The sequence below is a fragment of the Aotus nancymaae genome, unplaced genomic scaffold, assembly GCF_030222135.1.
Source record: "Aotus nancymaae isolate 86718 unplaced genomic scaffold, 86718_ANA_hifiasm-v0.15.2.pri h1tg000021l, whole genome shotgun sequence".
NCBI lineage: Eukaryota > Metazoa > Chordata > Mammalia > Primates > Aotidae > Aotus > Aotus nancymaae.
Window position 1 is genome coordinate 13817119 of NW_026988433.1, and position 24252 is coordinate 13841370.

A 24252-nucleotide genomic window follows, 5' to 3' on the forward strand; every position below is an offset into this window, starting at 1 on the left:
TGGTATGTATACAGGAAGCTACTTCTGCAGCCCATGGGTTGCAAGGTCACTTTTAAATGGGTTGTTTTGATGATCTTCAGGGCAGAGGAAATGGTACTTCTATAACATTGTCTCTAAAGGGGCATTGTATTTTAGCAACTACAAGAAGAAAATTACCTGTGGATAATTATTGAAAATAATTGTGCTCTGATCGACTAAATCTGGGATTGGCTAGTCATCACACTAGTCATCACACTAGTCAACTCTGTTCTGTTGGTTTTAACTAACTGGAATTTCTTTTTTTTTTATAACTCCACACATATTTATTCCACATACTTTTGAGGCAAACAAGTAATTATTTCCCTGTCTCTCAGATTTAAGAGTTTATTCTCAGCTTGCTGCCTTCAGCACTTTCACAAGCAGGCAAACACAGTAAATTTTTCTGTGATACTTGGTAAACATCAAGATCGACATGTTTGATTAGCAATGTCTGCTGTGGGTGAGGGAAGGATGACAGAGGCATGTGTGACATGAATTATTGACCCTGACTTATTTTTATGCTTTGAAGTGTACTCTAGGAGGGCAATCACACTCTCCTTTGTCAAAGTTTTTGGGATATGCCTCATGGTTGTCTCTATAAATCATGCACAATTACACATTTCATCAAAGAAGTTTGCTATGTAATTTGTCACTGAACCTCTACTATGTGACCAGGCCTTTCTCCAGATTATCTGGTAATTATCCAGGAGAAGAAACAAAGGCTCAGAGAGGTGAACTAACTTGGTTAAAGCTGCACAGCACCTAGTGCAATGTCTGACATCTAGTAGGCAACCAATAAGTTATGTGTTAATTGATCAGATAGTAAGTGACCTACTGTGATTCAAGCCTAGGTTTTAAGCTTTAAGATGAATGCGTATTCTATGGCTCAGTTGCTGTCTCTGCGAGGGTCTCATTCTGTGCTGGGTGCTCTGCTAAATACAGAAATAAGTAGTGATCTGAATGCTCAAGGATCTACAACCTTATTTCCTCACTCTCCTCTTTATCAACCCTCAGAGAAGATTCCAAATCTTCTGGAAAGAGAAAGAAAGGGTCACTGCATTTTATTTGGTTACAAAGCACTAAACAGTAAATTGCCTTTATGTTTTAAATTGCTGGCACCACCAGATTCATTATGAATACAACTGCATCTTTTTGGAGTAATAGCCATTTTTATGTTGCTGATGTAGAAAAAGGAAATATGGCCCAGAGAGCAGTCTGATGAAGGACTTGGGAGCAGTCCTGAGGCTCATGGGGCCTAGAGAAAGCCACTGAGTCTCTCTGGACCTGTTTCCTCCTTAAGAAATTATGTTTGATCTGTGTCTTGGTAACCACAACAGGGGGCAGTTAAGGAAACCTAATAAAAAGTCTCATGGCAAACCTAAAGTTCTGTGCAAAAACAAAATAATGAGAATGCTGCATGAGAAATTCGCTTTGTGTTAGCAATAAGTCCCTTCTGTTTGTTTGACCCTTAAAGCCCTCTCAAATCTAGTGTCTTACATGATCATCACGGTAAACCTGGAGATTCGTGAGCTGGTGGAAGCAGGGTCTCAGGGAAGTGAAGTGACTAGCCAAAACTCACACCGGCTAAAGAGGAGCGGTCAGACCCCTCAACACAGATCTAGCTGGGTCCCAGTAGCATCACTGCATGATTGTGCTGAGGAGAAAGAAGGTTAGAAGCCTCTCATAACAAATACAATGTTTGTTGAATGAATGCAAGTGACTGGGTAAGATGATGAGTGAATAAACTCCCATAATTCTTTCCAAGCGTGATTTTACTGAGAGTGTCAAAAGCCTTAGAAATGTAAATTTCTTCTGATCCCATTCTTTCCCCTTGTTAAGAATTTATCCCAAGGAAATAATCAGATAAGATATAAAGATGGGGTATCTAGACATTCATATTATTATTTATGAAAGCCAAAAAAAATTGTATATAATCTAAATATCCAGCAGTAGGACACTGGTTTAAATAAATGAATAGATAAATAAATAAATTATGGCACTCCTGCCTTCTGGGCATTAAAACAGTATCTTTGATGAATAAAAAAAATGTGCTTAGCTACAGGGGTGTTTATTGCAGCTTTGTTTACAAGAGCAAAAAGAATACAAACCTAAATATCCAACAGCAAAGGTTTGGATTTGAAAATACACTGGAATTCTATACGGTTTATTTTTCTTTTTTTTCTGAGACAGATTTTCCCTAGTTACCCAGGCTGGCGTGCAATGGTGTGATCTTGGCTCACTGTAACCTCCACCTCCTGGGTTCAAGTGATTGTCCTGTCTCAGCCTCCCAAGTAGCTGGGATTACAGGCATGTGCCACCACGCCTGGCTAATTTTTTTTTGTATTTTCAATAGAGACGGGACTTTGGCATGTTTGCCAGGCTGGTCTTGAACTCTTGACCTCAAGTGATCTGCCCACCTTGGCCTTCCAAAGTGCTGGGGTTACAGGTGTGAGCTACTGTGCCTGGTCAAGGTTTCTTAAAGCAACGATGTAGCTACATATTTATAGAAAGGAAAAGATCCACAATGCAAATTAAGTGGATGAAGTAAAGAAAACTATATGTGTAACATGATATCTCTGACTCTGTATAACTGCAAGGATATATTGGAAAATGTTAACAGGGATTATCTTTGGATGATAGGGGCATATATTTGAGACGATTTCGCTCTTGTTGTCCAGGTTGGAGTGCAACGGAATGATCTCGGCTCACCACAACCTCTGCCTCCCAGGTTCAAGTGATTCTCCTGCCTCAGCCCCCCGGGTAGCTGGGATTACAGGCATGTGCCACCATGTCTGGCTAATTTTCTGTATTTTTAGTAGAGACAGGGTTTCTCCATGTTGGTCAGTCTGGTCTTGAACTCCTAACCTCAGGTGATCAGCCCACCTTAGCCCCCCAAAATGCTGGAATTACAGGCATGAGCCACTGTGCCCGTCCAGTAGGGGTCTATTTTTAAACAATGATAATTAGAATAATTCTTATTATAGGTGTTACTATTCATTGTGCTGTATGAGCTATGTATGTATCCGTCCTAGGCTCACAGACCTGCACCCATTCTGAACACAGTGCAGCTTCATGAGGCAGGTATTACTGCATGATTAGGACTTTAAGCATGGGTTGACCTGGGAAGAATGATGGAGAAGAAACAGGAAGGTGCATAACTTTGATAAATATCCCCTCTGTGCCAGACACTTAGTGAACATCATCACACTGAATCTTGCACTAATTATTCAGAAAAAAAATTATCTCCCATTCATACATGTGAAAATTGGAGTTCAGAGAGGTTGAACAACTTGCTCAAGGCCACCCAGCTTGCAAGCGGATGCTGTCTGATTCCAAAATGCACATACTCTCTACCTTGTGCTATTGCCAGGAGTGTCTACTTCTCATAAGCAATGAGGCCATGGCCAAATCCAACAATAAGCAAAGGCTGCAGGAGTTTCAAGGGGCTCTTTATCACCTAGTCCAGCCTAACCTTACAGTGAAGTTGGAGGTGTTAGATAGAGTGAACTTCAAGCTTCTTTTCAAAGAATCAGTATGTCAGTATGTTCAGTTCTTCATCCTCCCTTTTCAGTAAACAACCTTTGAGTAAACAACCAGCAGTTCTAATCAGTAGTTCACATCTGTTCCCCTGGTCCCCTGCTCCATCCTGATTCATCCCGGTCACCTGCTCTGGTCACCTGTTTTGACCTAAGTCACCCCTGGCTACCTGCTCTGACCTGTCCCATAACTGTCTTGCCCACCAAACTACCCACACCATCACTCCAGCTTGTATCCCTGCTCCCCTTAAAATAGCCAATCAGAATTAGACTAGACTGTGTGGTCTAACCCTACCCAATGGGGGAATGACACAGCAGTAGGGGCTACCTCTGTTGGGAGAAAGAACCCCTTCCCCTCCCTTGTCCACGTGTGTGCCTGCCATTGTTCCATCTGTGAGCTGCACCCTTCTATAGAAGTAAATTGCCTCGCTGAGGAAATTTATATCCTAGTGCTACTTCTTTTCCGGCACTGAAAATTTACATATAACAGAGGCAGAGTCCAGCTTGGGACCTTCTGGACCCTTGCTCAAAGCTCTGCTTATGTCCTGTGGGATGGTAGTGATCCCCATCCCTGCCTCTGACTCTGGAAGTAAATACATGGAAGTCATACCAGCTTTACATAGCTGTGAAACTGACTCTAGACCTCCATTTTGCAAGTTGCTTCCCCTCTTGAGGTGTCAGTTTCCGTACTCATAAAGTGGAGTTAATAATAACACTCGCCTTTATGGGGTGTTCAAAGGTTAGAAATAATATTTGAGAAACACTTGGCACAGAGTAGGCACTCATAATTTAAAGAGGGTTTCTTCTGTTTTGTTTACTCATCCTGAAAATATAGGAGCAATAACATGAAGGGAATATTTACTTTTAGTGAAGCAAGGGAAACAGGCTAGGCCAATATGCATGAATTTTGGAGCCCCAAGGAAAAGCGCTTCAGGTTTTCTTTGTCAAATTAAAATCAGTTCCACCTTAAAATTCCCCTCTGCAAACATTTGGAAAGATGGTATTTAATTGATCATAACATCCTCAGACTCTCAGGCAGGCTCTTTCCTCCTCTTGCTCATCACCGCTGATTACTCAAGGTATTTTTATGTAAACAGAAAATGGCTCCTGCATAATTAGACCCATCCACCTCCACACTCCCTGCTCTTTCTTTGCTTCTAGTCTCTTGGAGCTGCCCAGCCACCTCTGAGGCTAATCAGCTGAAGGTCTATAGGGCTGTAGTGGGGCCACAGACACTGACTGCAGAGCTGTCATCTGGGGCTGTAAGAGGTGCTGAGAAAAACACACAGCCCTGCATCTTCGATTTTGCCCTCTTGGTTCCCTCCAGTACACCCTGCTGTTCCCAGTGCCCTGTTCTACCTGTTGCACACATCAGAGAGACATTTTTCCAAACTTAGCAGTCCTGTCTCCCATCCCTGACTTTCTGTTAGGTAACTCCAGACAAGAAGGGGTTAATATTAAAATCATCAAATCTCTGTGTGCGGTTTACATCTATGTAATATGTTCCTTCCATGGTAGCTTCCTGGGTATATGCAGGGCTGGAATTTTTCATTTCCGTCTTGATCTTCCTGCAAGCCCTCCACCCACCCCGCCCCGGCCCTGATAGACCACACCATAGCTCTCAATGGCATCACTGAGGGCAGGGAGTGTATCGTATCATGTTGCCTTCTCCATCTCCCATGTTTGGCATAGTTCTGAGAGTTAGCAAGTGCTCTGTTTGGGGACTTCAGGTTCAGTCAAGAAGGCATGGTAATGCTGAGAAATAAGTCCACAGAGGTAAGTAAGATTAGAGTGTTGAAAGATTTGGACTTTATCTTACAGGCACTGAGGAGTTTTAAGGGTGAAATAATCAGACCTGTGTTTCAGGAAGCTCACTTTGGCTGCCAGGTGGAGAGCAGACAAACGGGAACAGGAACACTATTAGAAGGTTGTTAAAATAATTCCAGACACCTGCAGCCTGAACTAGGCAGTGGGAGCTTTCCTTAAGCCCCCAAGGTTTTTGCAGTCTCCAGTGCCTGCTCTAGGCGGATGCTGTTGGGAGGTGCATTTGGTACCCGATCTGCACTCCATAGGCCTCAACTGTCTGTGGCACTTCTTGGATGCTCTGATGACTTCCTGTACACTGTGGTGCTTTCCAGCATCTCTCAGCCTCAGGGTGTCCTTGGGCCACGGTAGTGTGCTTGGTACCCCTCAGAGCAGGTAGGAGGCACCAGAGGAGTGGCGTGAGTGTTCCTCAACCAATGAGGAAGAATACCCCAGCTTCCTCGATTCTTGGAGGAACGATTCTGGAGCCTGTTCTACATTGTCTACTAGAAGTCACCTGCAGGATTAGACACCAGCAGTCCACAGGAAGTGATCAGCTCACTAAGATATCCTGGATTGCTGTCTTCCCTTCTCTGTCTGACTTCCCCGCTCCTTCACAGTGCTTCTTGGAGTCACTCCCCCAAAAAACTCTCTGCACCCAAATCCTTGTCTCAGAGTCTTTTTTTTAAGAAATCCAAACTAAGACTAAAGCATTTTACTATAATTTCATATTACATGAATGGATAAGTACACACATTTTCATTCATTCATTCATTGATGCTATCCCTTGTTACTTGACTTTTTAACACCAATGATTCCTTTAAGAATGGCACATTTGGCCCATCGATGATAGACTGGACAGGAAAAATGTGGCACATATACACCATGGAATATTATGCAGCCATTAAAAACGAGGAGTTCGCGTCCTTTGTAGGGACATGGATGAACCTGGAAACCATCATTCTCAGCAAACTGACACAAGAACACAAAATCAAACACCACATGTTCTCACTCATAGGCGGGTGTTGAACAAGGAGAACACATGGACACAGGGAGGGGAGCACTATACATGGGGGTCTGTTGTGGGGGAGTGGGGGGGACAGCGGGGGGGTGGGGAATTGGGGAGGGATAGCATGGGGAGAAATGCCAGATATGGGTGAAGGGGAGGAAGGCAGCAAATCACACTGCCACGTATGCACCTAAGAAACAACCTTGCATGTTTTTCACATGTACCCCAAAACCTAAAATGCAATAAAAAAAAAAAAAAAAAAAGAATGGCACATTTGGCTGGGTGCGGTGGCTCACACCTTTAATTCAATTACTTTGGGAGGCTGAGGCAGGCAGATCATGAGGTCAAGAGATTGAGGCCATCCTGGCCAACATGGAGAAACCCCATCTCTACTAAAAACACAAAAACTAGCTGAGCGTGGTGGCGCACCTCTGTAGCCCCAGCTACTCAGGAGCTGAGGCAGGAGAGTCATTTGAGCCCGGGAGGCGGTGAGCTGAGATTGTGCCACTGCATTCCAGCCTGGTGAAAGAGCGAGACTCGGTCTGAACATAAAAAAAAAAAAAAAAAAGAAGAAGAAGAAGAATGGCACATTTGCTTTGCTCAAACTTCTCACGCACAGCATTTAGTCACTGACAATATTGCCATGCATGGACCCCAAATATCAAAATGAAGCATGGAAATGCACCTGGTTTTAAATGTCCAAAGTAAAGGTGCAAGAGGTTATGAGAAAATGGAATGCCCACTTCAGCAGGTGCCTCCCACTGGCTCTACTTAGTGATATTAGGACAGGACCCAGCAATGGGCAAATGGAAGGGACCCATTGGAGGTGCTATCATTTAAGCTTCCTTATCTGGGAGAGTTCACATGAATTGTCTAAAAAGCGTAAACTTTATGGCTGGTGGAGAGTTAATATCGTTTCATTTGTTTCCTTAGAAAATATTCTGGTCTTAGGAAAAAAAGTGACCTCAAATTACCTCAACTGTAGTGGCAAAGGACTGCTCTGCATCTAAAGTTTATTGTGAAAATTTGGAGGGCTGGAATAGGAACGTACCAGCCACGAGTAAGCCCATGGTTTTCGACCAGGGGTGACTTTGCTTCACGGGGACACTGACAATGTCTAGAGGAATTTCTGATGGTTACAGCTTGTGTGTAGGGGGGGTGTGTTACTGGCATCTCATGGGTAGAGGCCAGGGATGCTGCTCCATATCCACAGAGCAGCCTAGATTAGCTCGTCCCAAAGGTCAATAGTGCTGAGACTGAGAAACTCTGCTTTGGATGAATCACTGCATCCTAGCTTCTATTTTTCCCTCTAGGCTTGGGGAGGGAAGGACCGGAATCATGGGGCATATCTGGAGATTCCAGCATGGGGCAGTAGAGGGTGATATAAATCCCTGGGTCTGCCTTTGCTTGGGGGTAAAGTGATAGTGGTGAAACTGGAAAAGTTCCCTTACCCCCTCGCAGGGTGTTCAATGGGGGTGTGGCTAGATTCTTGTGTGCCCACAGCTTAAACCCCTAGAGGGAGCCTGCAGATGGGTGGGTGGTGGGGAGTGTGGGCTCCCACCCCACAGCAGCATCTAGGTTTGAGTGTTTATAACTCCCGAAGCCCCAGTGGGCATGTGTTACAGTGTGCTCTTTCAGCTTAGCCGTCCACAGGTGGCTTATGTTAAGCAGCTCGATTAGACTCTGCCTTATCACAAAGACAGAGGGCTTTCTGTATCCTGGGTTCTTGTCCCGGTGTGCTGGAAAAATCAGATCACAGGTGGGCTTGGATGATGGGTGCAAGGTTTTATTGAGTGAAGGTAGCTCTCAGCAGATGGATGGGGAGCCAGAAGGGGATGGAGTGGAAAGTGGTCTTCCGCTGGAGTTGGGACACCCAGCGGCTGGACTGTCCTCCGACCGCCCCTAACTGAATTCCGTGTTGTCCCGATGTAGACGGCCTACCGGCGTCTACTGCTGTCTGCCCGTGTGTTGCTCTCAACGTCCAGCTGTCTGTGTCTGTGCCTGCTGGGGTCTTGGGGTTTTTATAGGCACAGGATGGGGGCTGTGGCAGTCCAGAGTGGTCTTGGAAAATGCAACATTTGGGGGTGAAAACCGGAGTGCTTGTCCTCACCTAGGTCCATGGGCACAGGCCCATGGGTGAAGCCTTTGCCAGGAACTCTGCCCTTCTTTACCTGTCTGGTATCAGTGGTGGGAACATAGGGCCATTGGCATCGCTAAGGGCCTTATTTCAAGTTGGTCTCAACAATGGGATGGTTTAAAAGCAACCAAAGCTTATTTAAAAAGGAAACTTGATATTATTGCCATAAATTATAAAAACTAGAATTACTCGCCTTAATTAGAAGGTAATCACAAAATAAATCCAATGAAAGTAATAAAATATTATTGAATACGGGGGAGTTGAGCAGGCTGGAAATCAGGAAGCCTTAGGAGAATCCCATTACCTCTCTAGGCTTCGATTGAAGATTTGGTTAAAATAGTGCTTCTCAAAGAGTGGTAAGGGCAGTACATTTTGTGCAAAGGAGGTAATTTGTGGTTGCGTACAGAGGCAGCATTAAATAACAGTGAAATACTTGGTGAGAAATTGATCCCTTTTTCCAATTTTCTTTAAATCCCTCCAAACATAACAAGGAGAGAGTCTCAGTTGGGCTGCTAACATGTCTTTAACACCTTTTGGACACTTGCTGATTTCCCTTTCGGCAAAAGACAGAGCTGTCCACAGGGTCAGGGCATTTGTCAGGTCACCATTCTCAGTATTTAGTGACATTCTACAATTTCACTGTACTCGACGTTCATCAGCTCCTGGTACTCACGCAGCTGCCGCACTGCGTCCTGCTTGGCCCGCTGCAGGGCAGCCTCTAGCTCGGACAGCTTGGCGTTGGCATCCTTAATGGCCAGCTCCCCACGCTGCTCAGCATCTGCGATGGCGGCCTCCAGGGAAGCCCTTTAGCCTGTGAGGCCCTCAACCTCAGCCTGGAGCCGGCTGATGTTCTGTTCATCTCAGAAATCTCAGTCTCTGTATGCCGAAGGTCATCCTCGTGCTTCCCAGCCAGTGTCTGCAGCTCCTCATACTTGATCTGGGCCATGCTTTCAGCCTCAGCTGGGCTGCAGTTGGTGATCTCCTCGTACTGTGCCTTGACCTCAGCAATGATGCTGTCCATGTCGGGGGAGCAGCTATTGTCCATGGACAGCACCACAGACGTGTCCAAGATCTAGGATTGCAGCTCCCGGATCTCCTCTTCCTACAGCTGCCTGAGGAAGTGGATCTTGTCAGTCAGGCCTTCCAGGCAAGACTCCAGCTCCACCTCACTCATATAAGCGTCATCCACATCCTTCTTGATGAGGACAAGTTCATTCTCCATCTCTGTACGCTCATTGCTCTCATCCTCATACTCCTTCTTGAAGTCCTCCACCAGCCCCTGCATGTTGCTACCCTCCGCCTCCAGCTTCCTGGCCCAGAGTCTCCAGCTGCTGCCTAAGGTTGTTGATGTGGCTCTCGAACAGGTTGTCCATGTTGCTCTGAGCCATCTCCTGCTGCTGCAGGAGGCTCCACTTGGTCTCCAGCATCTTGTTCTGCTGCTCCAGGAACTGTACTTTGTCGATGAAGGAGGCAAACTTCTTGTTGAGGGTCTTAATCTGCTCCTCCTGCTGGATGACAATTCAATTGCTTTTTTTTGTGTCCAAAATAAAACCTCAGCTAGCTCTGCCAAAAAAGAATTGCATTGTACTTATTTTGATTGCCTTCTATTCATGTAAAGTGGTACTAGTTTTCCATTTAAGTGGTATTATACAAATTTTATCTTGAAATACATCTATGTAAGTTCTGTAAGTGAATCAATTTAATCATATTAAATTAAAATGAACAGGTAATATGTAAAAATGGTAAAGCTTATGACATTAGCAGATATTATAATGCAGTCAGGTTGTCCTTCTTCCAGGGATAACCTTAAAATCACTATTTTTTTTTGTACTTGCAAAGTTAATAATTTGCAAATAAATCGGAAATATCTATGCTTCAAATATTACCTTAAAATTACGTAGGACTCTCTTAAAGTGAGCCAGTTGACATGTGTAAACGCTTCCAGCTCTGTTAACCACTCATCCCTCCTCTGACTCAATTTATAGTATCTTTTGTGAGAAGCATTATTTCCATACCTAACACAGTACATGGTACAAAGCAGGCACTTAATAGGTGCTTGTTGGTGAAATATATGCAGACAAGCAATCAAAAAGGAAGTTTTCAGTTGCTATTGACAGAAAATCCAACTCAAACTGGCTTACCAACAACAAAAAGGCAGAGAAGTGTTCAGAGATAAGGTGGGTTGTAGCATTGGTTCAGAGACGTATGATGTGATTTTGGCTGTGGCTTCATTTCTCTACAATCTTCTCAGATCTGCCATTCTTTGTGTCCTTGTCCTCTGGGGGAGAGTTGCATCATGGTAGAAAAATTAGCTGCTGAGATCTCATAATGAGACACCACAAATCCAGGGGAAGAGAGCATCTTGTCTCCAATATTCCAAGGAATTATTTTGAGATTCACTCCAATTGGACCATTTTGAGTCACATGTCAACCCTAAAACCAATCACTAAGGCCAGAGGGATGAAACCCGTTGATTGGTTTCTTTTGGGTCACATGTCCCATGCCTGCATCCAGGGATGGTGCCATCTTTCCCAGATTAACATGAGTTTTCAGATGGGAGTTGAGGGCTGTTAGGAAGGATAAGTTGGGAGGGGAGGGAATAGATGCTAGAAAGCATGGACACATGATGGATGGCCAAGCATGAACACATGATGGACGGCCACTCCATCCATGAATGACAGCTGACATTGATAGAGGCCATGCTGGTCCATGAACCACTTGTGGTTTTCCGGGATGAGAGGAGAAGAGTAATAGGGGGTAAGCATTTGGAAACTTTTAGAGAAGTTCAACATTTGTACAACATCCAAGTGTGTGATGAGTGGACTCATCTTGTTGAACAGGGTTTAGACCACAAGCATTGACTTATGAAGGATGGGAAAAAATTAGTCTTCCATAACAGGTAATTTGAGATGTGCAGGTGTAGAAGCTGTGTCTTGCAGATTGTCCACTGTTAGAAGATTGGTTTCCATATTCAGCTGGAATGGGGATAGGTTTGTCTGGTTGAAAGGAGAGCTAAAAATAGTAATAATAGCTACATTGGTGAGAAATTAATAATTTCAGTTACAAATGCAAGGAAGTCGGGCTGTCCTTCTTCCAGGGATAATTACAAATTGAAATTATCATAGCCTGCCAATCCAGTGTGTAAGTCTTCCCTTTTCTCTGCAACCTCATCAACATCTGTTATTTTCAATGCTAGCCATTCTGACTGGTGTGAGATGGTATCTCATTGTGGTTTTGAGGCATTATTTTCTCCAGGAAAAACAAGCAAACAAACAAAAGACAAGAAAAGACATGTAATCATAGTACAATACTTACCTAAGGAATTAACATTTTTGCATAATTCTAATAATAACATGAAACACTAGTTTAAACAAAAATTGAGATATTATGAGGAAGAATTGGGGGTGGGGGAGAGAAAGAGAGAGAAAGAGATTATGTGGCTGAGGGCTCATGATGTAAAAGAATTAAAATTTTTCTTCCATAGAAAAATAGAAAATATAATAGATGATGCTTACAACTGACAACTCAATAAATAATAGTATCAGTGTGTTACTTAAAATATGGGAAAGAATACTGAAAAGGCAGCCGAAAATACTGAATGTGGTTGCCTCTGTGGAGCAAGACTAGGGGCTGATGTTGCGTGGAAACCTACATGAGATTGCTGACATTTTAAGTTTTACAACAAAATTTCAATCAGTCTAGACAAAAGCCTGCCCCATTACTCTTTTCTTCCCTCCCTCCCACCTTTCATCCCCACTTCCCAGAGGAACTTCATTAATCCCTTAGGTTTAACCTCTCTTTATTTCCCGACTAGTTACATTTATAGACTCCATTTGTTTTTGCTTTCTCATCAAGTCAAACCAACACCCCCAGGGAGAAAAAAAAATACATGTACATCACTTCTCACTATGTACACGTGTTAGTCTTGTTAAGATAAAATTATTTAAAAGTTTAAATATCCCACATCACAGACTATAGGGAGAAAATGGAAGCAAGGAAACGTCGTTGTACTTTGTAGCTTTGTTACTCAACTAGGAGATGGAAATTACAGAATTTATTAATCTGCTTCATTAACAAGCTTGGTATTTTGCCACTTTGGCCAGATTTGGGATCCTGCCATCACTGAGTTTTCTCTCTCTCTCTGTTAAAGCTTCTCTTCCATTCGCAAAGATACCTGCAATGTGAAAAGGGGGAATTGAAATTCTAGTCATGTTTCTCCTCGGTTCCGTCTGATTTTCAGAAATTGCAGTAAATCAGTGTCACTGAAAATTGGCCTTTTTTTTTTTTTTTCTGGGGGCGTTGGATTGGCTTGATGAGAAGGCAAAAACAAACGGAGTTTATAAATGTAACTAATCAGGAAGTTAAAGACAGGTTAAACCTAATGGCTTAATCAAGTTCCTCCGGGAATTGGGGAGAAAAGGTGGGAGGGAGGGAAGAAAGGAGTAATGGGGCAGGCTTTTGTCTAGACTGATTGAATAAGCCCTTCCGTGGAGTCAACTCTGAGTGTCTGGGACTTTTTTTCCCTCTCTCTTCCTGTCTGTTCTTTCTTGTGGGGGCATGGAGAGCTACCCAAAAGTAGCAGCCTGCTGTGCTGAGTGGAGAGAAGGTACCAGCTGCTAGAAGACGTGGGCTTTGATTTCTACTCTGCCTCTTACTATAGTTGTGTAACCTTAGAGAAGTGCCTTTACTCTTGGAGCTGATGTCAAGCCCATCTATAAAATTGGGGTGAAGATTCCAATTTTCCAACATTGTAAACCTTTTAAAGGCCAATAGAGATCATATTGCTGAATGCAGAGCTCGAGGCGGAGATGGAGAGGGGAGATTGGCCAGAACCTGCAAAGGCCTTGAGGCAAGATGGGCAAAGGTGATAGTAAGTTTAGATGAAACGGGTAATCTGGGGTCAAAATAGCAAAAATCAGTGTAGTTCACATTAAGGATTTTCATCTTTATCTTGAGAGCTGTGAGAAGACCTTGAACTGTTTTAAAAACGACAAAGAGGCTTGCGATGGTCAGGTTTGTCTTTCGAGATCATTCTTGTGAAGAAAATTTCCAGGGTTCCATGTGTCCTTTGTATCTTGGTGGCTCTCACATCTTTAGCTCTGGCTCACGCCTTTATTCCAAGTTTCATAGATGTATATTCAGCTGTCTATAGGTTATTTCCCTAGCATTCAAACCCAGAATGTACCAAACTGAACTGTTGATCTTCCTCCCCAAACCTGACTCTCCTTCACTGTCCCCTCCACACTGTATTTCTTTTAAATGTAAACTGTAGCAGAAACTGTTAATTGCCTCTTCCTTCTCCCTTAGTAATAGAATCTTGGGCAATATGCCTAGAAAACACTATGTTTCTGCATTTCCCAGACAGTCCCACAGCTGGAAGTGACTGACTTCTAGCTGATGAGATGTAAGTGGAAGCTTTGCTTTTAAGATAGCTCTCTAAAGGGGATCCATTTTGCACTTCCTCTTATTCTCTTTCTTATACCCTGAAACATAGGTGTGATGGCTGGAACTCCCGCAGTGACCTTGGACCCTGAGGTTAGAACGAATATGGCAGAGTGGTTGAATAGATAGAACCAAGTATTGAAGAGCTTCCAAACAGGCTTGGACTGTCTACCTTCAGATGACTTTCACCTGAGGAAAAACAAATTCTTCTTGCTGTTTAAGTCATTATAATTGGGTTTCTTGTTCCTTACAACTGAAACTAATCCTAAATGTTACAGAATTCTGGGACTCCTTCCCTAAATCTACTCTTAAACCAAGTTCTGTGTTCTGGCTCTCTCTCCAACACACCTCCTTCTTTCATCCTTGTCTGAACCACTGGGGTAATTCTAACAACCTCCTCACTGCCCCTTTGCTTTCAAGCTCCTCCCCACCAATGCCCAAGCTCAAAGAGTTTCTACCTTTTAGTTAAAAAGACATTTTAGAACTCAATTATGACTCTGCTACTTCTGGGGGAGTCATGGAATTAGGGGCACTGAAAATGTAGAGTTTAAAGGTCCTTAGAGGTCATTTAGTTCTGAATTTCTTACTTGTTGGTTTGGCTTGATTAAAAAAAAAAAGCAAATGGGGGTTTCCATGGGTCTCTTGTGATTGTATATGAATTATTCCAAATATAAAATAATGGGCTCACCTCAAGCCCAGCACTTTCAGAGGTTGAAGTGGGTGGATTGCTTGAAGTCAGGAGTTTGAGACCAGCCTGGCCAACATGGTTAAATCCCATCTCTGCTAAAAATACAAAAATTAGCTGGGAGTGGTTGTGGGTGCTTGTAATCCCAGGTCCTCAGGAGCCTGAGGCAGGAGAATCGCTTGAACCCGGGAGGCAGAGATTGCAGTGAGCTGAGATTGTGCCACTGCACTCCAGCCTGGGCCACAGAGCAAGACTCCGTCTCAAAAATCTATATCTATATCTATATCTGTATCTATATCTATATATCTATATCTGTCTATCAAAGTGGACCTCTCTGGAGAAGATTCAGACTTTTCAGCAGATTCTCACAGGCATTCACCAAAAATTAAGAATCTGGCAAGTCTATCCTTCTCATTTTATAGATGGGGAAACTGAGGCACACAGCATTTAAGTGACATGTCCAAGGTCACAAAGAGACTCAGTGGCAGAGGTGGATCACAGACTAGTGCTCTCTTCTCCACCTAAGTGTGGCCAACTGACAGTCAATGCAGATGCTGAGACCTCGTATTTCTCTCCTTGAGGATTGGGTGTCTGTTTTCACTCAGTCTACTCTGATTGGACTCACACTGATGAGTGCCGGAATGTAATTAGTACCAGTGAATACCCAAAGCCTTAAGAGAGTTATTAATTATATACATTTCTGTTTACAGGAGAATAATACTGTTAGCTTCATTAAGCACCATTATCAATGAATGATCTAATAGTTTCAACATAATGAAACTGATACATTTCAGAGGAATGGAAGGAAATATTGCACACTGCAAAATGGATTATTCTGAGCTAGGAAGTCTTTGAGGCAGTGATAATAATTGTTCTGATAATCCTCACATCTAATTGGTACTGTGCTTCACAGTTTACATAGCTGTGGAGGTTAGATCTTGGGTGCTAAGCTGCCATGTTAGCTTCTGATTAACCTGTTCCAGGAAGGCCTCTGAGATTTCCAGTGTATCTGTTGTTCCTTGTGTAAGAGTACTGTATGTACTATAAATCCTGCCCTTAAGGCTGTTTCTTTTTCTTTTCTTTTTTTTTTTTTTTTTTTTTTTTTGAGATGGAGTCTCACTCTGTTGCCAAGACTGAAGTGCAGAGGCATGATCTCGGCTCACTGCAACCTCTGCCTCCCAGGTTCAAGTGATTCTCCTGCCTCAGCCTCCCGAGTAGCTGGGACTATAGGCGTTTGCCACCTCGCCCAGCTAATTTTTGTGTTTTTAGTAGAGATGGGGTTTTACCATGTTGGGCAGGATGGTCTCAATCTCTTGACCTTGTGATCTGCCCCCTTTGGCCTCCCAAAGTGCTGGGATTACAGGCGTGAGCCACCGTGCCCGGCCCTCAGGTCAATTTCTTACCTATTCTCTGTGAAACATGTGTGCCTCTCCCCTAGGATATATAGTCTCTGGGTCTGGAGGTCAATGGTGCTGCAGGGATCCACCAACTTGTCTTGCCACCACCCAAGACACAGGCATGACTTCTGTTCCTAAGCCCCTATTAAATATTTCTTCCTAAGAAACTGGACTTGTCAGCCTCTTTCTTCAGCTTCTCAGCTTCCTTAGACTTTGGGGTAGGTTTGCATAGTCCTGCCCAAGGCAAAACAGTATTGTTTTCACATACCTTATCATCTAGTTTCTTTCTTCCAGAAGTTTGGAGAGGGCAGAGAAAACAGTGTACTAGTTAGGAATATTTTGGTTGCAAGCAACAGAAAAATCCAACCTAAACTGGTAAGGAAAAAAGAAATGGGGAGGGGGTCAATGAGAAGATTGTTGGCTCACATAACTGAATTGCCCTGTAATATTCTGATTCAGGAATGGTTTGATCCAGGGGTTCGTGCTACCATTAAGGCTCTGGCTTTGTTCCTGGATGATTCTCGCAGTTGCCTTGTTAGCATCCTCTTCTGATTGACTCTTCCATAGTGCAATATTTCTGGCCTCCTCATAAGTCTTATATCACACCACAAAAAGCAGACAGATGCTTCTTGTAGGTCTTTTGAAAGATGGAGCACTTGTCTGTCCCAGAAACCTCAGAAAACCTTCTCACGTGTCACATTAGTGTGAACTAGGTCAGATGCCCATCCTTCAACGAAACCACAGTGGACAAGGGATAATATGCACTTATTGGCTTAAGCCAATCCGGACCTGCTCCAGAGCTGGGGGTGAGATCAATCCCACTGAAAATGACAGAGCTGAAGATGCCGAGGGTGTGTAGATACCTATGGAAAACGTTAAGTGCATGGTAGGAAGGGGGGAAATGATCTGAACAACCCAATGTTCCATCACACGGTGGTTCAGAAAGATTAAGAGATACCTCAGAGTCACAAGAATTATGACTGGCGGGACCAAAATATAAATTTTTTGTTTCAAATCTTCTACCATAAACATGAGGCTTCCTTAGGAAACTGATGGATTTTCCTACCATCATCCTACTTATCTACCATCTCTGTTCTTAGAAAAGCACTGGAAAACCCCTGATACCATTCTGAGCCAGGAACTTCCTGTCCATGCCTACTGAAGACACAGAGCTCAAACTCCAGATAATAGAGGAAGTGAGACTAGTTGACATTGTCCTTCATGCATAGAAATTCCCTCCAAAGCCAGGCATGGTTGCTCATGCCTGTAATCCCAGTACTTGGGGAGGCCGAGGCGGGTGGATCACTTGAGCTCAGGAGTTCAGGACCAGCCTGGCCAACATGGCGAAACCCTGTCTCTACAAAAATTAGCCAGGTGCGGTGGTGTGTGCCTGTTGTCCCAGCTACTTGGGAGGCTGTCGCTAGGGAATCACTTGAGCTTGGGAGGCAGAGGTTGTAGTGAGCCGAGATCGCACCCATTCCAACCTGCCTGGGCTGTGGAAGTGAAATCCTCTCTGAAAATAATAAAGAAAAGAAAAAGAAATTCCCTCCAATGTTGTCATGGGAAATAGCTTGACAGAAGCAAATCTGTTATTTTTTTCACAGCCCCACACCCTTCAAGTCAAGTTGAGATTTAAAGTAGGCAAGTCCATTCCTCACATCACAGATCCAATCACCATGACGATGACCTCCCCAGTCATGCTGCTTTCCCCAAGATTCCAATTCACTTTGAAAAGAATCATCCCCAACTATGATGCCTGGAACTGGCCAACAGTACCTCTAGCTACACGTCCTGAGTTCCTCTGTGCTATGGACCACGTACCAAAGTCCTTCAAACAACTTAAATCAGGAATCGCCCTCACTGTTTCCCAGGTGATGAGAGCCTCTGAGAGGTGAGATTACACATCCCAAGCTGCACAGCTGGGGAGAGACAGTGTTAGGACAGTATCCCCTATGCCAAGTTCTAACTCCCCAGCTAGACTGAAGCTTTGTGAGGATTTTAATCATTTCAAGTCTGGATCTCCTGGGGCAACCAGATTGTGCCCTTGATGTGAGATTGTTGTCAAAACAAGAGCGATCATTTATTGAGAACTTACTGGGTGTGAAGCTTTGTGCTAAAAGGATTTTATGTGCTTCGAGTGATTTAATTATTTTTCCCAGCCACCCCATGAGGTAGGTAATATGAGTATCTCTATTTTATGAATGAGGACACTGACTCAGAAAACTACGTAGCTCCTCCAAAAATTACTCAACTAGCAAATGTTGCAGGTAGGATTTCAGTCCATGTCTGTGATTCTCACATGCCATGCTGTGAAGCTAACCAGGTGCCCAGTGCAAGAAGAACACATCCTGGTCGCATTGGAAAGCATGTGGAAGACAGTAGATTGCACAGTTCTCTCTTGCTTGGATTTGATAGCAGAACTCCCTTTCCTGTCGTCCATCACTCATATCCAGGAAGGAAAGCCTTGATTGAAAGTCTTGTCCAAGAATACAGCTTTAACAGGGCCACCTGCTCAGGACACAGTAAGCAGCGACAGGAAACATCTGCTTTGGAAACGCCAGTGCTTCTGTTGATTGAAATGTACACACAGAAAAGCTGTCTTCCAGTCTGGGAGAAATTCTGAGGTGAAGAGATTGTAGTATTATTGGCCACACCCTGAAGAGCTGGAAATGGGAGAACTCCTTCATGGTGGAGGAGCAGATCCTGGGCCAGCGGGGTCCTCTTGGTAATAATAACAATCGCTGATAAATGTTGTTTCATGAAGAAGCTTGGAGGGACCCCTGGGGTGTTTCAAATGGGTAATCCAATTCCTGCTGGGAGGGGAACAAGGATGTCTTGGTTCACCCCACTTTGGGGAGTGGTCTCCATGTAAATTAATGTGGAAATATCAGACCCACAGGGCATTTTTGTTTTTGTTTATTCATTCGTTTGTTGTTGTTGTTGTTTTTGCGATGGAGTCTTGCTCTGTTGCCCAGGCTGGAGTGCAGTGGCACAGTCTTGGCTTGCTATAACCTCCGCCTCCCAGGTTCAAACAAAATGATTCTACTGCCTCCCGAGTAGATAAGATTACAGACATGTGCCACCACACCGGGCTAATTTTTGTATTTTTAGTAGAGATGGGGTTTTACCATGTTGGCCAAGCTGGTCTGGAACTCCTGATCTCAAGTGATCTGCCTACCTTGGCCTCCCAAAGTGCTAGGATCACGAGCGTGAGCCATGGTGCCTGACCCCATAGGCATTTTCATTTGTGTGTGTGCATGCAGACGTGCAGATGTATGCATTCGTATCAGAAAGACTGCTCATTGAATGTGAGAATTTATCACAAGATTCCCTGAAGCCCTTATTTCTACCCTAGGTAGTTCAAATAGAATTTGGATTACGAAATCTATTTTGGGTGATTTATCTATAAGCTTTCTGTAATATATATACTGGGGGAACTTAGACTTTCTTCCCTCCCCTTCTCCTTTTTCTTTCTTTTCTTGTATTGTTTTTTTCTTCCCTCCTTTCTTCCATTCTGTTACTAAACAAACTTTAGTTGAGCTACCAGTGCTAGGTACCAGGTACACAAAGATAGATAAGAAACAGTCTGGAGGCGAGCTGGCGTTTATAGCAGTGGTTTTCAAATAGGAGTGATTTCCCTTTACCCCTAAGGGGACGCTAGGCAATGCCTGCTTGGTTGTCACAAGAGGAGTAGGTGCTGCTGGCATTTAGTGGGTGGAGGTCAGTGTATCAGTCTGTTCTCACACGGCTAATAAAGACATGTCTGAAACTGGGTACTTTGTAAAGGGAAGAGGTTTAATTAACTCACAGTTCCACATGGTTGGGGAGGCCTCACAATCATGGTGGAAGGGGAAGCAAGACATGCCTTAAGGGCAGCAGGCAAGAGAGCATGTGTCAGGGAGCTCCCCTTTATGAAACCATGAGATCTCGTGAGCCTTATTCACTATCACAAGAACAGCGTGGGAAAGACCAGCTATCCTCATGATTCAATTACCTCCCACTGGGTCCCTCCCACAACCCGTGGGAATTATGGGACCCACAATTCAAGATGAGATTTGGGCAGGGACACAGCCAAACCATATCAGTCAAGGATGCTCCTCAGCATCCTGCAGTGTCCAGGACAGCCCCACCACTCCCTACAAAGAGTTACCTGGCCTACATCCTCAGTAAATGTTGAGGATGAGAAATCTGATCTCGAATATGGTAGAAAGAATTGGACTTCACCAGGTTCAGTCCTGGCTCTCTCTATTTCTGGCAGAAGATCGTGAGTAAGTCCCTCAACCTTTCAGAGTCTCAGTTTTCCATCTGTGAGAAGGGACAAAGAATGACTACTGCTTTGTAATGATGGAGAGGTTGGGCATAAATCATGCCATTTAGTACCCGGTGGATACTCAAGAAACAATAGCCACTGGGCTTATCTAAGCCCAGGCTTCTAGGGTCTAAAATTTACCACTGGGTTCTCCTGAAGATAAATTCCAAGTAAGTTCTTATTCTCAGAGGAATATTCTTATCCAAAGAGAATCTCCTACCCTCTTCCCTTCCTGGCATCATCACAACCTGTAGCTATAGATTTATTTGTGCATTTAATTAATGCCTCTCTCCCCGACTTACCATAGACCATAAAGTCTTTGAGGGCAGAGATTGTGTCCTCCGTTGTCCCTTCCTATATTCCCAGCACCCAGCACAGTGTCTGGCCAGATAGTGTCAGGTCAAAATAATTGAGGCCAGACTGCCTGAGTTGAAGTCTTAGCTTCTTTCACTCACTAGCTATGTGACCTCAGGCAAGTTACTCCAATTTTCTGTGTCTCATTTTCTTCATCGACCAAGTGGGAAATATTCTGTACTGCAAAAAGTTGTAGTGAGAGTCAAATAAGCTACTATATGTCTGGAGTCTGGCACCCAGCATGTGTTTATAAGCGTTAGTTATTATTATTGGCATTATTACTTTATTATTTTTACTTTAATTAATGAATGCCGCTCTGCTGCAGGACGCCAGCACCCAGGGATGGGCCTGTCTTTGTCTTTGTGGAGAGTTGTTTCTGGGAATTATTTGGAGAAAGATCTGAGTTTGCAGAGAAGCTGGCAGCTCATCTAAGCAGAAAAGTAGAAGTCAAAGTGATTTCTTGGAGGAGACTCATGGGGGCCTCCTGGGTCACCAAACAGCCTTCTCTCTCACCTGGAAGAAATAGGAATTGATTTGAAGCTTGTCCTATCTGAAAAGGTCTGGCGGGAGCCAGAAGCAGAGCATGTTGTCGAATATGCTTTTGGTCTTTGGTCCGGAGAGGAAGTGATTCGTGATGATTTGCTTTTCCAGGGAGCCAGGGAGAGCCAGTGGAGATGCAGGCTGGGGTCCCGGGGGCCTGCTGGTTTACATTGTTTCCCGGAGCAGAAGGAAGGGAGGAAAATCAAGGAGCTCGTAGGAGCTGATGAATGAGGACAGGAGACCTAGGGAGAGCCAAAGTGGGGAGACAGGGGGGTTGAGAATAAAGTGCAAGGAATTAGAGAGGATCACAGAGGGACAGAGAAAGGTTTATTTCTTTATTTTTTATTTTTACTATTTTTGAGACAGACCCTCACTCTGTCCTCTTGGCTGGAGTACAGTGGTGCGATCTCAGCTCACTATAACCTCTGCCTCCCAGGCTCAAGTGATTCTCCTGCCTGAGTCTCCCAAGTAGCTGGGATTATAGGTGTGCGCCACCACGCCCGGCTAATTTTTGTATTTTTGGTAGAGACGGGGTTTCACCATGTTGGTCAGGCTGGTCTCAAACTCCTGGCCTCAAGAGATCCCCCGCCTTGGCCTCCCCAAGTGCTGAGGTTACAGGCATGAACCACCGTGCCCCACCTCTGACACAGAGGGGTTTAGAGTTAAGAAGATCAAAAGCAACAACAACAGCAGCAATGATAATGACAGCTCCCACCAATAGGGCTCTGCTGTGGAAGACGTATTTGTGTCCTCCTCAAATCCATATGTTAAAATCCTAAACCCCAAGGTGATGGTATTAGCAGGCAGAACTTTCGAGAGGTGATTAGGACCTTCATGAATGGGATTAGAGCCCTTATAAAAGAGGCCCAAGAGAGCTTCCCTTGCCCCCTTCTGCCACGTGAGGACACAGCAAGAAGACGGCTGTCCATCTATGCACCAGAAGCGGGCGGACCCTCACCTGACACCAAATCTACCAATGCCCTGATTTGGACTTGCCAGCCTCCAAAACTGTGAGCCTGAACAGACTAAGAAAAGTGCCTACTATGTGCTAGATGCTTTATACACTAAAGCCCATTCAGTGCTCATCGTGACCCTATGAGGCAGCATAACCCATGCACGTCAAGCCTCATCTACCTGTGGATGGTTAAAAAAAAGGTCACGGGTGGGTTCGGTGGCTCATGCTGTGTAATCCCAGCACTTTAGGAGGCTGAGGGGGGCCACTTATGTGGGCCCAGGAGTTTGAGACCAGCCTGGCCGACATGGCAAAACGTCATCTCTACAAAAATTACAAAAATTAGCCAGGTGTGGTGGCACATGCCTGTGGTCCCAGCTACTTGGGAGGATAAGGTGGGAGTATCGCTTGACCCTGAGAGGTCGAGGCTGCAGTGGGCCCTGATTGCACCATTGTACTCCAGCCTGGGCGACAGAGTGAGACCTTGTCCCCCCTCAAAATAATAAATGAACAAAAAATTTAAAAAGGTCACATTGCCTATATCCATTAAATCAGTCATTCACCAAATATTTTTTGAACGGAGTATTTAACATATGACCAGGCACTGTTCTAGGCACTAGGGATGTAGCAGGAAAGGAGACAGACCACAGTCCATATTTCCTGACTTCATGGAGCTGACCTGCCTGCGGGCGGTGGGTAGGACAGCAACGAATTAACAACTGTGTCTGGGATGTCAGATGGGGAGGAGAGCTATGTGGAAATCAAAGCATGGAATGGGGATGGCGAGTGCAGGGGTAGAGTGAGGTCGCAACTTAGAGAAGTACGGTCAAGAAGTCTCCCTGGGGCGGGCGCGGTGGCTCACGCCTATAATCCCAGCTCTTAGGGAGGCAGAGGCTGGAGGATAGCTTGAGCCCAGGAGTTCGAGACTTGCCTGGGCAATATCGTGAGACCCTGTTCTCCACAAAAAAGTGAGGTTGGGGGGCGGGGAACGGAGAAAAAAGTCCTGAAAAGTTACCTAAAAAGGTAACATTTGAGCAAAGATCTGAAAAAGGCAGAAAGTGAGCCATCTGTATGTTTTGGAGAAAAGTACAATGGCAAGAGAGAGCAGCTAGTGCAAAGGCCCTGGGGCAGAGCATGTCTGCTATGTTTGGGGGAACAAGGAGGCCGGTGTGCAGCAGCAGAGGGAATGAGGGAGGAGAGCAACTGGAGGTGGGACAGAGAAGGTCCAGGGTGTTGGATCCTGTGGGCCTATGGTCAACGTAAGGAGTCAGCTTTGATTCTGAAAGAAATGTGGAATCTTGAGCAGGGAAGTGATGTGATCTGATTTAGGTTTTAACAATCTCTGTGGCTGCTGTTGACAAAAGTTTGTGAGGGGCAAGAGAGGAAGTAGGGAGACCAGTTAGGAAGCTCCTGCAAGGACCCAGGTGAGAGACGATGGCAGCTCAGACCAGGTAGTAAGAGTGGAGCTGGTGAGAAGTGGTGGATGCCGTATCCAGGGTGGGTTGGCACAAGTTCCAACCTACTTATGCAAAAAGGAAAGCTCCCATCCTGCCCCACTCATGTTCCCTCCAGCTCTCACCTGTGCCCAGCAGCCTGAAAGGCAGATGCATTCACTCACAGCATCAGGCTGTCCTGTTCTCCTCTTCTGGCTCCACAAGTCTTCAACCAGTGAAGACACTTGGAGTGATGACACTGTCACCACGGAGCTCATGGTGATGACACCGATGTCCATGCCAGGAAGCTACCTCCTGGTGCTTCAAAGCTTCTGGTCTTGGGGCTACCAGCATGGCACCGTGCCCATGCAGTGGTGAGAAGAAAGGCTACTCTTTCTTTGGACCATACTTTGCTACCTGGGCCCCAAGGCTATCCTGCTTGTGCCCCAGACAGCACAAAGACTTTCATGAGCATTCCCATCAGCTTCTGATCCTCACTCCCTCTGGCCATAGGAGCTCACTCCAACCTCAGTTTCCTTGGGAGACCAGACCCCTCGCCATCTTCTCCTTCTTCCTCCACATTAAACCTCATCCTGCTTCCCAGGCTGGAAAACTAAAAAATGTGCAGAGGACAGCC

General features: G+C 44.7%; 1 pseudogene; it reads right to left on the reverse strand.

Annotated features, from left to right (window-relative positions):
* The window catches only part of LOC105728820 (keratin, type II cytoskeletal 8-like), a 34724-nt pseudogene extending 10810 nt beyond the window's left edge, over positions 1-23914 (reverse strand).
* Positions 23915-24252: the final 338 nt, after the last annotated feature.